General features: G+C 36.2%; 1 protein-coding gene across 2 annotated transcripts in view; it reads right to left on the reverse strand.

Moving 5' to 3' along the window:
- The window catches only part of LOC133663526 (immunoglobulin superfamily member 11-like), a 321,885-nt gene that overhangs the window by 303,518 nt on the left and 1,384 nt on the right, over positions 1–16,983 (reverse strand). The window lies entirely within an intron of this gene.

Here is a 16,983-nt window from a genome sequence, read left to right on the forward strand (position 1 = left end):
CCTATAAAATCATAATTCATATTATGTATTTTTTTTAATAAGTGAGGCAGAGATAATTTGCCACTTACCGGCAGAGCACCAGACGGGTCAGGCGCACCATAGGAGATAAAGAGAAAATACAATTTAAATAATAATATATAATATATCAGATAGGAGCATGTATGTTGTTATTTGTGAAGGGCCAAATCGGACAGAATTTGATAAATACATTTTCAAAAAAAGTATTTAAATAGACAACAGACAACATTCACACTCACATTCACACACTAGGGCCAATTTTAGTGTTGCCAATCAACCTATCCCCAGGCGGTGGGAGGAAGCCGGAGTACCCGGAGGGAACCCACACAGTCACGAGGAGGACATGCAAACTCCACACAGAAAGATCCCGAGCCCGGGATTGACCCCAGGACTACTCAGGACCTTCGTATTGTGAGGCACATGCACTAACCCATGTGCCACCGTGCTAATGTAAAGTATCCAAACAACAGAAGAATAAATTATTATTACATTTTAACAGAAGTGTAGATAGAACATGTTAAAAAGAGAAAGTAAGCAGATATTAAAAGTAAATGAACAAGTACAAACCCCGTTTCCATATGAGTTGGGAAATTGTGTTAGATGTAAATATAAACGGAATACCATGATTTGCAAATCCTTTTCAACCCATATTCAATTGAATGCACTACAAAGACAAGATATTTGATGTTCAAACTCATAAACTTTTTTTTTTTTTTTAATAATAATTAACTTAGAATTTCATGGCTGCAACACGTGCCAAAGTAGTTGGGAAAGGGCATGTTCACCACTGTGTTACATGGCCTTTCCTTTTAACAATACTCAGTAAACGTTTGGGAACTGAGGAGACACATTTTTTAAGCTTCTCAGGTGGAATTCTTTCCTATTCTTGCTTGATGTACAGCTTAAGTTGTCCAACAGTCCGGGGGTCTCCGTTGTGGTATTTTAGGCTTCATAATGCGCCACACATTTTCAATGGGAGACAGGTCTGGACTACAGGCAGGCCAGTCTAGTACCCGCATTATTTTACTATGAAGCCTTGTTGATGTAACACGTGGCTTGGCATTGTCTTGCTGAAATAAGCAGGGGCGTCCATGGTAACGTTGCTTGGATGGCAACATATGTTGCTCCAAAACCTGTATGTACCTTTCAGCATTAATGGCGCCTTCACAGATGTGTAAGTTACCCATGGCTTGGGCACTAATACACCCCCATACCATCACAGATGCTGGCTTTTCAACTTTGCGCCTATAACAATCCGGATGGTTCTTTTCCTCTTTGGTCCGGAGGACACGACGTCCACAGTTTCCAAAAACAATTTGAAATGTGGACTCGTCAGACCACAGAACACTTTTCCACTTTGTATCAGTCCATCTTAGATGAGCTCAGGCCCAGCGAAGCCGGCGACGTTCCTGGGTGTTGTTGATAAACGGTTTTCGCCTTGCATAAGAGAGTTTTAACTTGCACTTACAGATGTAGCGACCAACTGTAGTTACTGACAGTTGGTTTCTGAAGTGTTCCTGAGCCCATGTGGTGATATCCTTTACACACTGATGTCGCTTGTTGATGCAGTACAGAGGGATCGAAGGTCACGGGCTTAGCTGCTTACGTGCAGTAAATTCTCCAGATTCTCTGAACCCTTTAATGACATTACGGACCGGAGATGGTGAAATCCCTAAATTCCTTCCAATAGCTGGTTGAGAAAGGTTTTTCTTAAACTGTTCAACAATTTGCTCACGTATTTGTTGACAAAGTGGTGACCCTCGCCCCATCCTTGTTTGTGAATGACTGAGCATTTCATGGAATCTACTTTTATACCCAATCATGGCACCCACCTGTTCCCAATTTGCCTGTTCACCTGTGGGATGTTCCAAATAAGTGTTTGATGAGCATTCCTCAACTTTATCAGTATTTATTGCCACCTTTCCCAACTTCTTTGTCACGTGTTGCTGGCATCAAATTCTAAAGCTAATGATTATTTGCAAAAAAAAAATGTTTATCAGTTTGAACATCAAATATGTTGTCTTTGTAGCATATTCAACTGAATATGGGTTGCAAATGATTTGCAAATCATTGTATTCCGTTTATATTTACATCTAACACAATTTCCCAACTCATATGGAAACGGGGTTTGTAGATTAATAATTTTCTACCAATTGTCCTTAATAATTTTGACAAAATAATAGAATGATAAATGACACAATATGTTACTGCATATGTCAGCAGACTAATTTAGGAGCCTTTGTTTGCTTACTTACTAATAAAAGACAAGTTGTCTAGTATGTTCACTATTTTATTTAAGGACAAACTTGCAATAAGAAACATATGTTTAATGTACCCCTAAGATTTTTTGTTAAAATAAAGCCAATAATGTAATTTTTTTGTGGTCCCCTTTATTTAGAAAAGTATTGAAAAGTAGCGGAAAGTATCCAAATAATTTTGGTACCGGTACCAAAATATTGGTATGGGGACAACACTAGTATTAAATATAAATATGGTGGGACACTGCCTACCGCCCCCATTTAATGCAGATTTGCAACTGAAGTAAAGGTCACAAAATACCGCCGGCCTGTGTTGACATAACCAAACGATCAATCTACTGACAAATTGTGACATGCTAAGCGTCGAGGTCAGTACACACTTGCCAAAACAAGCAACCGCAATCAATACGCCGCATCGGAATGTATTTATAGAAACACTTGCGACTCCCCGCTGAGACGCGAGCAAGTCGGGGAGGAGGAGAAGCTGTTCCTTCGACAATTTGTGCTCATTTTCCCCAACAGTTGCTTTCCAGCGTGGGTAAAAGTGCAAGGGTGAAGAATGGCCCCGGTGTAGCGCTTTTTAATTTAAACCATTGTACCACACAGATCCCACCCGATTGATCTAACGAGCTTGAGTGTGCGTGTCTGAACCTGAGTAAAAGTGACTGGACACCATACATCCTCTCGCTGCAGAGGAACACGGCTTAATAAGCGAGCGGCCGAGTGAAACACCTTGACAATCACAAGTAAATTCAATCTCACACCAGCCTGTCACATCCAAATTGACAAGTGAAGCTGGTGACTGAACGTGGGTGTGCGTGTAGTGTGTGTGAGTGAGTGTGTGTGTGTGCACATTCGGTCCAGTGGAAAAGCTTTTGTTTCCTGACAGTGATTTGGGACTTGGTCAGCACTCTAAGGCAGACCTGGGCATTCTGCGGCCCGCGGGCCACATCCGGCCCTTTGTGCGTCCCTGTCCGGCCCGCGTGAGGCCAATTATATATTACAAAATAAATTTTAAAAAGTATCTATGTCGAGTGTGCAATACAACGGTGCTGCTTTTGTTTTGAAAATCGTTATTTGTATTACTTCCGTGTGGACGTATGCGTGTGCGTGATTGTGAGTGAATGTGAACAGCTGCAATCATTAATTACAAAATAAAGTTGAAAAAACATCTATGTCGTGCGCGCAATACAACTGTGCTGCTTTTATTTTGAAAATTATTATTTATGGGCGTGTGTCAGTGTGTAACCTGCGAGTGAAGGTGCACATGCAGCGACAAGTGATGCACGGTTTACACCCGAGACGCTAAAAAGAGAAAAGTTGATGAGGAATGACGTGTTTCCAACAAGACATGGACTGCAAAGCAACGTTCCCTCTAAGGTGCGTGCCTGCGCAATTGCGCACTGCTCAAGCGTCTGCTGCGCGCAGCAAATATATGCCGCGCACCAAATCAAATCCCATCTGAATTCTAAACAAAATAAACATATTTATTCTATGTAATTTTGCAATGCAACTTTGAGTGACAGTGACAACAAGCGGCCCTAACGGTGTTCGTCAACACCGTTCAATTGAACGCCGTTCAATTATTGTAACGTCTATCGAGATGCTTCGAGGCCAGGAATTATATCGATCACTTTATTGAGCAAAACTGTTTATATTCGGCCATAACCACACCAAAAACATAAGTAAAACACTTCTATCTCGAAAAACTAGTCATTTTCTGCCGTACAAACCAGGCCAAAACCAACTTGTCATCTGTCACCAACACGCATAGCACTAAACCACTGGTGCGTTTATGGCCACACAAAAAGTCGGACAACTCAAACATCACACAAAGTTACACTATGACTCCTCAGTCATACGTGTGCTTATTTTACTGTCATTTATTATTAATGTTAATTTATTTATATTAGTCATGGAATGCTGTTACATACACTATGTTGAAGTATTACTATTATTATTAATTATTATTATTATTTATCTTACGGTATATATCAAAAATAATATTGAGCAAAATTTAATTGAAATATTGTCGATGTGGCCCTCCAGCAGTGCTCGGGTTGCTCATGCGGCCCCCGGTAAAAATTAATTGCCCACCCCTGCTCTAAGGCAAGCATTTTTGCATTGCTTTCATCTCTGAGGAAGAAAGTAACGTATTTTTCGGACTATAAGTCGCTCCGGAGTATAAGTTGCACCGGCCGAAAATGCACAATAAAGAAGAAAAAAAACATATATACGTCGCACTGGAGTATAAGTCGCAATTTTGGGGGAAATGTATTTGATAAAACCCAACAACAAGAATAGACATTTGAAAGGCAATTTAAAATAAATAAAGAATAGTGAACAACAGGCTGAATAAGTTTACTTTATATGACACCTAAATAACCAACTGAGAACGTGCCTGGTATGTTAACGTAACATATTATGGTAAGAGTCATTCAAATAACTATAACATATAGAACATGCTATACGTTTACCCAACAATCGGTCACTCCTATTCGCTAAATAACATGAAATTTTCCTCCTCGGTGTCGCTCCTGGTATGCCCCGCTAGCGTCCATTCTTTCAGCTGCTCGATCGCCGTTTTCTGGTGCATATTTCACTACGTCCAGCTTGTAATCTGCAGCATATGATTTCCTTTTCGATGCCATTTTAGTTCAGTCCTTCTCAGTTTTTATAAGTTACCGCCAACGTTGATGTGATCCATTTTAATAGCTCCGGCAGTAGCGTATAGCATATAGCAGTTAGCATTCCAAAACCCACAATGCACTTCTGCCATGACCCGCCCCCGCCGAATTCTTATTGGTTGGCGTGTGAGTGACGATTGCTGACGTGTGTGTGACGATGGCTGCCATTTGCTTCGTCGCTCACGCGAATGAGAGAAATAATAATATTTGATATTTTACGGTAAGGTGTTAATAATTTACGTCGCACCCACGGCCAAACTATGAAAAAAACTGCGACTTATAGTCTGAAAAATACGGTACTTCCTTTTTTTTATGAGCGTTTAGGTTTTCAATGAAGTTAGGGCTGGGCGATATATCGCGGGTTTGTCCCTAGAAAATGACTATATCGTGATATACGTTCTCACGCAGTTGCTTTTAGCTGCGGGGATTACACTACAGGCTCTTCTCACTCTTTGTTTGTCTCTCCTTCTCACAGAGACTTAAACAAGCGCACCTTCTTACATACGTCACATACGTAAACACCCTCGCCGAGCAGAGAGGTAGCGGCACGGGTAACGTTAGCTGTGGTGCGAGTGGTAATACGAGAGAAAGAAGGTGCGAATCTGGTAACAAATGAAGGAAGAATTAATTCCAAAGAAAAACAGCAGGGGGTCCATCGTCTGGCGGTGGTTTTGCTTCAAGCGGGAAGATGTCGAACAGACAACCGTAATTTGTCGAATGTGGGGCAAAAGCGTTGCTACACAAAGTAGCATTACTGCTAATACGTAGCATCATTTGAAAAGTCATCCGCTAGAGAATGAAGAGTGCTTACTCCGCATGTCAACATCTCCATTCGGTGCCACACCAACAAAATGCAGAGGCAACCATTTCCACATCAACGCCGTATGAAAAAAATAGTCCACAACAGAAGGAGATAACGTCCGCAGGAACCTACCACGTAGCGAAGGACGAACACTATTTGATTTCCTATTATGCAGCTCATTTTTATTTGACAGTTATTGATAATAATAAAACCTGATGTTATCGCTGGAGCTGTATCTGCATAGAGTACAAACCTCGACAAAGCAACAGTAAAACGGCATGGTCAAAGATTTTTTTGAACCACTTATTCACTGTATCAATCAGATATATGGAACCCACTGGAGTAACGTGGTTATTATGTGTGCTTTACAAAGTCAACACACACACACACACACACACATACTGGTTATCATTTGGAATGGGGACCAAGTTTTTGATTATCACTTGTGGGGACCACCCTTTCTACAGGTTGTGGAGGCATAAAAAAAATGGTGTAAAATGTCCACTGCCCAGTTAGCTCATACACGTCTTTAAATCTCTGGATTGATGAAGTAATGTGCTGATCATTCTTACTGGGGACCCTGGGGGGAAAAGAGTTAATATGGTTGATGGGGACCACATTTAAATAATTTTGCATAATTCACACAAATTTGTACGTGACTACTGAGGACCATTTAAAAAAAAATAAAAAAGTTCAAATTAAATATGACATGATCCTCAGAATACAGCACTACAGCTGTCCTCTTATAGGAAGTTTCACCATTTAAATGTTAAAGCAAATCCTGCATCTTCTGTGACATTACTGAAAACTGCTATTTGAAGTTGTCTGCAACTCCAACTACCATATATAGAAGGATGGAAAATTCTGAATGTGAATCATACTTTAAGGTAATAATGTTTTATAATTAGAGATGTCCGATAATATCGGCCTGCGGATATTATCGGCCGATAAATGCTTTCAAATGTAGTATCGGAAATTATCCGTATCTGGGTTTTTTTTTATCGGTATCAGGTTTTTTGGTTTTTTTTTTTTTTTTTTATTAAATCAACATAAAAGACACAAGATACACTTACAATTAGTGCACCAACCCAAAAAACCTCCCTCCCCCATTTACACTCATTCACACTCATTCATACAAAAGGGTTGTTTCTTTCTGTTATTAATATTCTGGTTCCTACATTATATATCAATATATGTGACCCGTGCTGGCAAAATGAGTCGGAATACGCACAGGCTAATTTTGACCTACAGGCAAATAAGTGAAAAAAATGTATCTTGGTTGAAATTGAGATTTTCACAAAAATGAGTCCATAAAGCCACAATCTAGTGATCCCAATCATCGAAATAGCAAGAAAACATCTTAAATCACCTTTATTTGAAGGTTTTGTACGAGGTATGTCTTCAGAAATTAGTCCTTTGTGTTAAAATTCCTTGAGAAAATCAAGTGTTTTCAACGCTCACTCGCGGCAATAAGGGGGAATCCCCCTAGCCATATTTGGTATCATTGTGACGCCAAGTTTACCTACTTTCTAAAAATGAGCATGGAGTTCCCGATGACGCCATTCTGAACCAATATAATTTGAGTTTTTAAACCTGTCCCGACGTAAACAAATCCGGCTTGTTGCTAAGCGGTCGCTGTGAGGCGTACCCTCATTGGTTGAATCACCCCGCGCGGTGCATTGTGGTATCATGGCAGCGCCCTGATGAAAAACAACACACAGTAATTTGAGCGGAATATTTGGTGAAAAAAGGTGATTTTCGAACATTTAATTATTATTTTTGTGGATAAGTTAGACTGTTTTACATTCCGTAATGGATTTAGAAGGTGGAGAGGGTACACAGGCGGTTGCAAGTGCGCTAAATTCACTGCAGTCGGCGAATCTTCTTAGTGCTGCTGGTCAGGAATATTACGGACAGCTGACCAGCTGACAAACTGACCAGTGAACAAAAAAACTGTGACATAACAGTGTTGACATTTTTGTACATAACCGTTTTCAATAAAGTTGAATATATATTTTTCCTTTAGACATGGGATTTGACTTTAATTGTACCAATTTTGGTGTTGCTACAAGGACTTTTAAGGTATGGTTGCTATGGAGTTTTGTTTTTGGAACATTCTGTTCTGGAACAGTAAATTTTAAGCTGTTTTTTCTCAAAACGGACCCTCAAACTTGGTGGACTTCAATCGGATGTAACTCGGTCATTTTCTGTCCGATTCCAACAAACCATGTATCATTTTGAAGGTCTTTAGATGGAGAATGTGTAAATAACAATAACTCAGTTTTTTAAATTTCCTCATTGTGACTCATTTTGCCAGCACAGGTCACATATATCAATACAGTCTGCAAGGGATACAGTCCGTAAGCACACATGATTGTGCGTGCTGCTGGTCCACTAATAGTACTAACCTTTAATAGGTAATTTTACTCATTTTCATTAATTACTAGTTTCTATGTAACTGTTTTTATATTGTTTTACTTCCTTTTTTGTTCAAGAAAATGTTTTTAATAAATTTATCTTTTTTTTTTTTTTTTTTTTTTTTTTTTTTTTTAAAGGACCTTATCTTTACCATACCTGGTTGTCCAAATTAGGAATAATAATGTGTTAATTCCACGACTGTATATATCGGTATCGGATTATATCGGTATCGGTAATTAAGAGTTTGACAATATCGGGATATCGGCAAAAAAGCCATTATCGGACATCCCTATTTATAATCATGCTGTATGAAAATGTCATCCTAAGGAACACTAAACCAGATTTTGTTTTTGGAAAAATATATTAGTTTTAACTAAGGATGGACACCATACAGAATCACAGTATTTTTAATGCCAGGATAACAAATGTTTCACTTTTCAAGAAAATGTATTTTCTTTTTTACCAATACTTGAAACACGTAAACAAAGTACCGTATTTTCCGCACTATAAGGCGCACCGGATTATAAGGCGCATAGAATAGACGCTACAGTAGAGGCTGGGGTTGCGAGACATGTTGTGGCTCAATATTGGTCCATATATAAGGTGCACTGGATTATAAGGCGCACTGTCAGCTTTTGAGAAAATTGGAGGTTTTTATGTGCGCCTTATAGTGCGGAAAATACGGTAACCCAAATGTCCCTGTTGTGGGATCAATAAAGGATTATCTTATCTTACCTTAAACCACAGAAATAAAATGAGGGGTGATGAGGGGGCTGCTGTGCAAATGTCTCACACTCAAACTAACCAGTAAACATGTTTTATGGGCCAAAGCTTAAAAATCCCTTTGGCATCTTCAGAATGGATTTGACTATCATTTAAAAAGGTTTCCCTTTAGGGGACCTATTTTTTTTGTCCCCATACCGTCAGAGGTCCCCTAAAGGTGACTGTGTAAACCAGGGGTCACCAACCTTTTTGAAACCAAGAGCTACTTCGTGGGTACTGATTATGCAAAGGCCTACCAGTTTGATACACACTTAAATAAATTGCCAGAAATAGCCAATTTGCTCAATTTACCTTTAACTCTACGTTATTATTAATAATTAATGATATTTACACTTAATTGAACGGTTTAAAAGAGGAGAAAACACGAAAAAAATGACAATTAAATTTTGAAACATAGTTTATCTTCAATTTCGACTCTTTAAAATTCAAAATTCAACCGAAAAAAAGAAGAGAAAAACTTAAAAAAATAATTTATGGAACATCATTAGTAATTTTTCCTGATTAAGATTAATTTTAGAATTTTGATGACATGTTTTAAATCCAATCTACACTTTGTTAGAATATATAACAAATTGGACCAAGCTATATTTCTAACAAAGACAAATCATTATTTCTTCTAGATTTTCCAGAACAAACATTTTAAAAGAAATTCAAAAGACTTTGAAATAAGATTTAAATTTGATTCTACAGATTTTCTAGATTTGCCAGAATAATTTTTTTTGAATTTTAATCATAATAAGTTTGAAGAAATATTTCACAAATATTCTTCGTCGAAAAAACAGAAGCTAAAATGAAGAATTTAATTAAAATGTTTTTATTATTCTTTACAATAAAAAAATAAAAAATACTTGAACATTGATTTAAATTGTCAGGAAAGAAGAGGAAGGAATTTAAAAGGTAAAAAGGTATATGTGTTTAAAAATCCTAAAATCATTTTTAAGGTTGTATTTTTTCCTGTAAAATTGTCTTCCTGAAAGTTATAAGAAGCAAAGTAAAAAAATGTATGAATTTATTTAAACAAGTGAAGACCAAGTCTTTAAAATATTTTCTTGGATTTTCAAATTCTATTTGAGTTTTGTCTCTCTTAGAATTAAAAATGTCGGGCAAAGCGAGACCAGCTTGGTAGTAAATAAATCAAATTTAAAAAATAGAGGCAGCTCACAGGTAAGTGCTGCTATTTGAGCTATTTTTAGAACAGGCCGGCGGGCTACTCATCTGGTCCTTACGGGCTACCTGGTGCCCGCGGGCACCGCGTTGGTGACCCCTGGTGTAAACAGAGCGATGTCCCCATTAAGTAAGCATTGCCAGAACACACACACACACACACACACAGTGCTGCCTGGTCACCATGCTTGTCGTTAATCGGGAGGATTACCAACCGTCTGCCTTAGTTTCTATTACAAACATACAAACGTTGTGTGTACGTGCAACAGTTGTGAGTGCTGTAGATGTGAAAAGAATAGATGTTGAGCGATAGAGATAGAGAGAGAGAGAGAGAAAGAGAGAGAGGGAGTGCATTAGGGATAAAACCTGCACAATCAGAAGTGCTTTGGCCCTGCGGAGGGAAAAGTCTTTTAAAACGGGTGCTTTAGTTTGGTGGAAATGTAGGGATTTGAGCGCCTGATCTAAACATCAAGTATTAAGGAGGGATCAAATGCTTGTTGCATGCGCTCTTGGAGAGGAGCGAGGGAGCGTCTGTTTAAATCCACATTCATCTGTTTTTGGTGTGCAATAGAGGTGTGCACAAAAACCAGGACTTTAATCGTGATTATTATACATATGATTGTTGTTGAGGTTGTGACTGTAATCATTTTTTTTTCGACAATTTCCCGTCATCACTGCATAAATGATCTATTGCTACACACCTTACACGTTATGTTGTCATAAAATGTGACACTTAAACACAGGAAGTGAACAAAGTTTTTGGTGACGGGTTATGTTTTACTTTTTGATGAGGTATTACAGTTATACAACTCAACGTGTCTGAAAAGGAGAAGGAAGAAGCATATCTTATTTAGTCCGAGGCGTATGCTAATAATTGCTTTTAGTCTTTTTCGAAAATGCACACAAAGTTACATTGCACGCATGTTAACAGTTTAACAACATGTCCGAAAGGGAGTAGGAAGAAAAATATGTTATACGAATGCAGCTGAGAAAGGCTCCAGCACCCCCCCGCCACCCCAAAAGGGACAAGCGGTAGAAAAATGGATGGATGGATGGATGGTTTTAGAGTATTTTGAACATGCATACAAAGTTAGTTTGTACATGTTTACAGTTTCACACTTCAACATGTCCGAAAAGGAGTAGGAAGACACAAATCGTCATAGCGATAACTAATAATTGGTTTTAGTTTATTTCAAACATGCATACATGGTTACATTGTACAGTTTCACAATAAAACATGACCAAAAAGGAGTAGGAAGAAGCAGATCTTATTTAGTCAATGTCACAGCAACTACTAATAATTGATAACATAAATGTTGTTTGTTTATTTTGACCATGCATAAGGAAACTTTGTACACATGTTAAGTTTCACAATTCAACATGTCCGAAAAGGAGTAGGAAGAAGCAGATCTTATTTAGTCAATGTCACAGCAACTACTAATAATTGATCACATAAATATTTTTTTGCTTATTTTGACCATGCATAAGGTTACTTTGTACACATGTTAAGTTTCACAATTCAACATGTCCGAAAAGGAGTAGGAAGACACAAATCATATTTAGTCTGTGTCATAGCAATAACTAATAATTGGTTTTAGTTTACTTCAAACCAACATACATGGTTACATTGTACAGTTTCACAATAAAACATGCCCCAAAAAGGAGTAGGAAGAAACATATCTTATTTAGTCCATGTCACAGCAATTACTAGTAATTGATCATGAGAATGGTTTGTGTTTTTTTCCAACATGCATAAGGTTACTTTGTACACATTAATGGTTTCATAATTCAACATGTCCGAAAAGGAGTAGGAAGAAGCAGATCTTATTTAGTCTGTGTCATAGCAATAACTAATAATTGGTTTTAGTTTATTTCAAACATGCATACATGGTTACATTGTACAGTTTCACAATAAAACATGACCAAAAAGGAGTAGGAAGAAGCAGATCTTATTTAGTCAATGTCACAGCAACTACTAATAATTGATAACATAAATATTGTTTTGTTTATTTTGACCATGCATAAGGTTACTTTGTACACATGTTAAGTTTCACAATTCAACACGTCCGAAAAGGAGTAGGAAGACACAAATCGTATTTAGTCTGTGTCATAGCAATAACTAATAATTGGTTTTAGTTTACTTCAGACAAACATACATGGTTACATTGTACAGTTTCACAATAAAACATGCCCCAAAAAGGAGTAGGAAGAAACATATCTTATTTAGTCCATGTCACAGCAATTACTAGTAATTGATCATGAGAATGGTTTGTGTTTTTTTCCAACATGCATAAGGTTACTTTGTACACATTAATGGTTTCATAATTCAACATGTCCGAAAAGGAGTAGGAAGAAGCAGATCGTATTTAGTCTGTGTCATAGCAATAACTAATAATTGGTTTTAGTTTATTTCAAACATGCATACATGGTTACATTGTACAGTTTCACAATAAAACATGACCAAAAAGGAGTAGGAAGAAGCAGATCTTATTTAGTCAATGTCACAGCAACTACTAATAATTGATAACATAAATATTTTTTGTTAATTTTGACCATGCATAAGGTTACTTTGTACACATGTTAAGTTTCACAATTCAACATGTCCGAAAAGGAGTAGGAAGACACAAATCGTATTTAGTCTGTGTCATAGCAATAACTAATAATTGGTTTTAGTTTACTTCAAACATACATACATGGTTACATTGTACAGTTTCACAATAAAACATGCCCCAAAAAGGAGTAGGAAGAAACATATCTTATTTAGTCCATGTCACAGCAATTACTAGTAATTGATCATGAGAATGGTTTGTGTTTTTTTCCAACATGCATAAGGTTACTTTGTACACATTAATGGTTTCATAATTCAACATGTCCGAAAAGGAGTAGGAAGAAGCAGATCTTATTTAGTCTGTGTCATAGCAATAACTAATAATTGGTTTTAGTTTATTTCAAACATGCATACATGGTTACATTGTACAGTTTCACAATAAAACATGACCAAAAAGGAGTAGGAAGAAGCAGATCTTATTTAGTCAATGTCACAGCAACTACTAATAATTGATAACATAAATATTGTTTTGTTTATTTTGACCATGCATAAGGTTACTTTGTACACATGTTAAGTTTCACAATTCAACACGTCCGAAAAGGAGTAGGAAGACACAAATCGTATTTAGTCTGTGTCATAGCAATAACTAATAATTGGTTTTAGTTTACTTCAGACAAACATACATGGTTACATTGTACAGTTTCACAATAAAACATGCCCCAAAAAGGAGTAGGAAGAAACATATCTTATTTAGTCCATGTCACAGCAATTACTAGTGATTGATCATGAGAATGGTTTGTGTTTTTTTCCAACATGCATAAGGTTACTTTGTACACATTAATGGTTTCATAATTCAACATGTCCGAAAAGGAGTAGGAAGAAGCAGATCTTATTTAGTCTGTGTCATAGCAATAACTAATAATTGGTTTTAGTTTATTTCAAACATGCATACATGGTTACATTGTACAGTTTCACAATAAAACATGACCAAAAAGGAGTAGGAAGAAGCAGATCTTATTTAGTCAATGTCACAGCAACTACTAATAATTGATCACATAAATATTTTTTTGCTTATTTTGACCATGCATAAGGTTACTTTGTACACATGTTAAGTTTCACAATTCAACATGTCCGAAAAGGAGTAGGAAGACACAAATCATATTTAGTCTGTGTCATAGCAATAACTAATAATTGGTTTTAGTTTACTTCAAACCAACATACATGGTTACATTGTACAGTTTCACAATAAAACATGCCCCAAAAAGGAGTAGGAAGAAACATATCTTATTTAGTCCATGTCACAGCAATTACTAGTAATTGATCATGAGAATGGTTTGTGTTTTTTTCCAACATGCATAAGGTTACTTTGTACATGTTAATTGTTTCTTAATTCAACATGTCTGAAAAGGAGTAGGAAGAAGCAGATCTTAATTAGTCAATGTCACAGCAACTACTAATAATTGATAACATAAATATTGTTTTGTTTATTTTGACCATGCATAAGGTTACTTTGTACACATGTTAAGTTTCACAATTCAACACGTCCGAAAAGGAGTAGGAAGACACAAATCGTATTTAGTCTGTGTCATAGCAATAACTAATAATTGGTTTTAGTTTATTTCAAACATGCATACATGGTTACATTGTACAGTTTCACAATAAAACATGACCAAAAAGGAGTAGGAAGAAGCAGATCTTATTTAGTCAATGTCACAGCAACTACTAATAATTGATAACATAAATATTTTTTGTTTATTTTGACCATGCATAAGGTTACTTTGTACACATGTTAAGTTTCACAATTCAACATGTCCGAAAAGGAGTAGGAAGACACAAATCGTATTTAGTATGTGTCATAGCAATAACTAATAATTGGTTTTAGTTTACTTCAAACAAACATACATGGTTACATTGTACAGTTTCACAATAAAACATGCCCCAAAAAGGAGTAGGAAGAAACATATCTTATTTAGTCCATGTCACAGCAATTACTAGTGATTGATCATGAGAATGGTTTGTGTTTTTTTCCAACATGCATAAGGTTACTTTGTACACATTAATGGTTTCATAATTCAACATGTCCGAAAAGGAGTAGGAAGAAGCAGATCTTATTTAGTCTGTGTCATAGCAATAACTAATAATTGGTTTTAGTTTATTTCAAACATGCATACATGGTTACATTGTACAGTTTCACAATAAAACATGACCAAAAAGGAGTAGGAAGAAGCAGATCTTATTTAGTCAATGTCACAGCAACTAATAATAATTGATCACATAAATATTTTTTTGCTTATTTTGACCATGCATAAGGTTACTTTGTACACATGTTAAGTTTCACAATTCAACATGTCCGAAAAGGAGTAGGAAGACACAAATCATATTTAGTCTGTGTCATAGCAATAACTAATAATTGGTTTTAGTTTACTTCAAACCAACATACATGGTTACATTGTACAGTTTCACAATAAAACATGCCCCAAAAAGGAGTAGGAAGAAACATATCTTATTTAGTCCATGTCACAGCAATTACTAGTAATTGATCATGAGAATGGTTTGTGTTTTTTTCCAACATGCATAAGGTTACTTTGTACATGTTAATTGTTTCTTAATTCAACATGTCTGAAAAGGAGTAGGAAGAAGCAGATCTTAATTAGTCAATGTCACAGCAACTACTAATAATTGATAACATAAATATTGTTTTGTTTATTTTGACCATGCATAAGGTTACTTTGTACACATGTTAAGTTTCACAATTCAACACGTCCGAAAAGGAGTAGGAAGACACAAATCGTATTTAGTCTGTGTCATAGCAATAACTAATAATTGGTTTTAGTTTATTTCAAACATGCATACATGGTTACATTGTACATACATTTACAGTTTCACATAAAAACATGACCAAAAAGGAGTAGAAAGAAACATATCTTATTTAGTCCATGTCACAGCAATTACTAGTAATTGATTATGAGAATGGTTTGTGTTTATTTCGAACATGAATAAGGTTACTTTGTACACGTTAACGGTTTCATAATTCAACAGGTCCGAAAAGGAGTAGGAAGAAGCAGATCTTATTTAGTCACTGTCACAGCAACTACTAATACATGATAACATAAATATTTTTTTGTTTATTTTGACCATGCATAAGGTTACTTTGCAGATGGAGGTAATGGTTTTAAGTTGTATTTTGTACATGCTTTCACGGTTACTTTGTACACATGTTTACAGTATAACAATTCAACATGTCCGAAAAGGAGTAGAAAGAAGCAAATAATATTTAGCCTATGTCACAGCAATTACTAGTAATTGGTTATGGAGGTAATGGTTTATTTTTTATTTCGGACATACTTACATGGTTACTTTGCACACATGTTTACAGTATAACAATTCAACATGTCCGAAAAGGAGTAGGAAGAAACAGATCTTATTTAGTCTATGTCACAGCAATTACTAATAATTGATCATGGGAATATTTGTTTATTTTGTACATGTATAAAGTTACTTAGTACACATTAGAAGAGTTTCACGATTACACATGTCTGAAAAGGAGTAGGAAGAAGCAGATCGTTTTTGGTCCGTGTTACATCGATTACAAATAATTGATGACGGTAATGGTTTTAGTTCATTTTGAACATGCATACAAAGTGACATTGGACACAAGTTTACAGTTTCACAATTACTTAGTACACATTAGAAGAGTTTCACAATTCCACATGTCCGAAAAGGAGAAGGAAGACGCAAATCGTATTTAGTCCATGTCATAGCAAGTCTTTGAATTATGAATAATTGATAATGGTTTTAATTTATTTTGTACAAACATACAAGTTTACTTTTAACACATGTTAACAATTCTGCAGTTCAACATGTCAGAAAAGGAGTAGGGCGAAGCAGATTTTTTTTTTGTCCATGTCACAGTGATTACAAATAATTGATCACAATGGTTTTAGTTAATTTTAAACATGCATACAAAGTTACCTTGGACACAAGTTTACTGTTTCACAATTCAACATGTCCGAAAAGAAGAAGGAAGAAGCAAATAATATTTAGCCTATGTCACAGCAATTACTAGTAATTGTTGATGGAGGTATGGGTGTTATGGTTTACTTCGAACATACTTACACGGTTACTTTGTCCACATGTTTATAGTATAACAATTCAACATGTCCGAAAAGGAGTAGGAAGAAGCACATAATATTTAGCCTATGTCACAGCAATTACTAGTAATTGGTGATGGAGGTAATGGTTTTATGTTTTATTTCAAACATACTTACACGGTTACTTTGCACACATGTTTACAGTATAACAATT

This window comes from Entelurus aequoreus, linkage group LG13, assembly GCF_033978785.1.
Source record: "Entelurus aequoreus isolate RoL-2023_Sb linkage group LG13, RoL_Eaeq_v1.1, whole genome shotgun sequence".
Classification (NCBI taxonomy): domain Eukaryota; kingdom Metazoa; phylum Chordata; class Actinopteri; order Syngnathiformes; family Syngnathidae; genus Entelurus; species Entelurus aequoreus.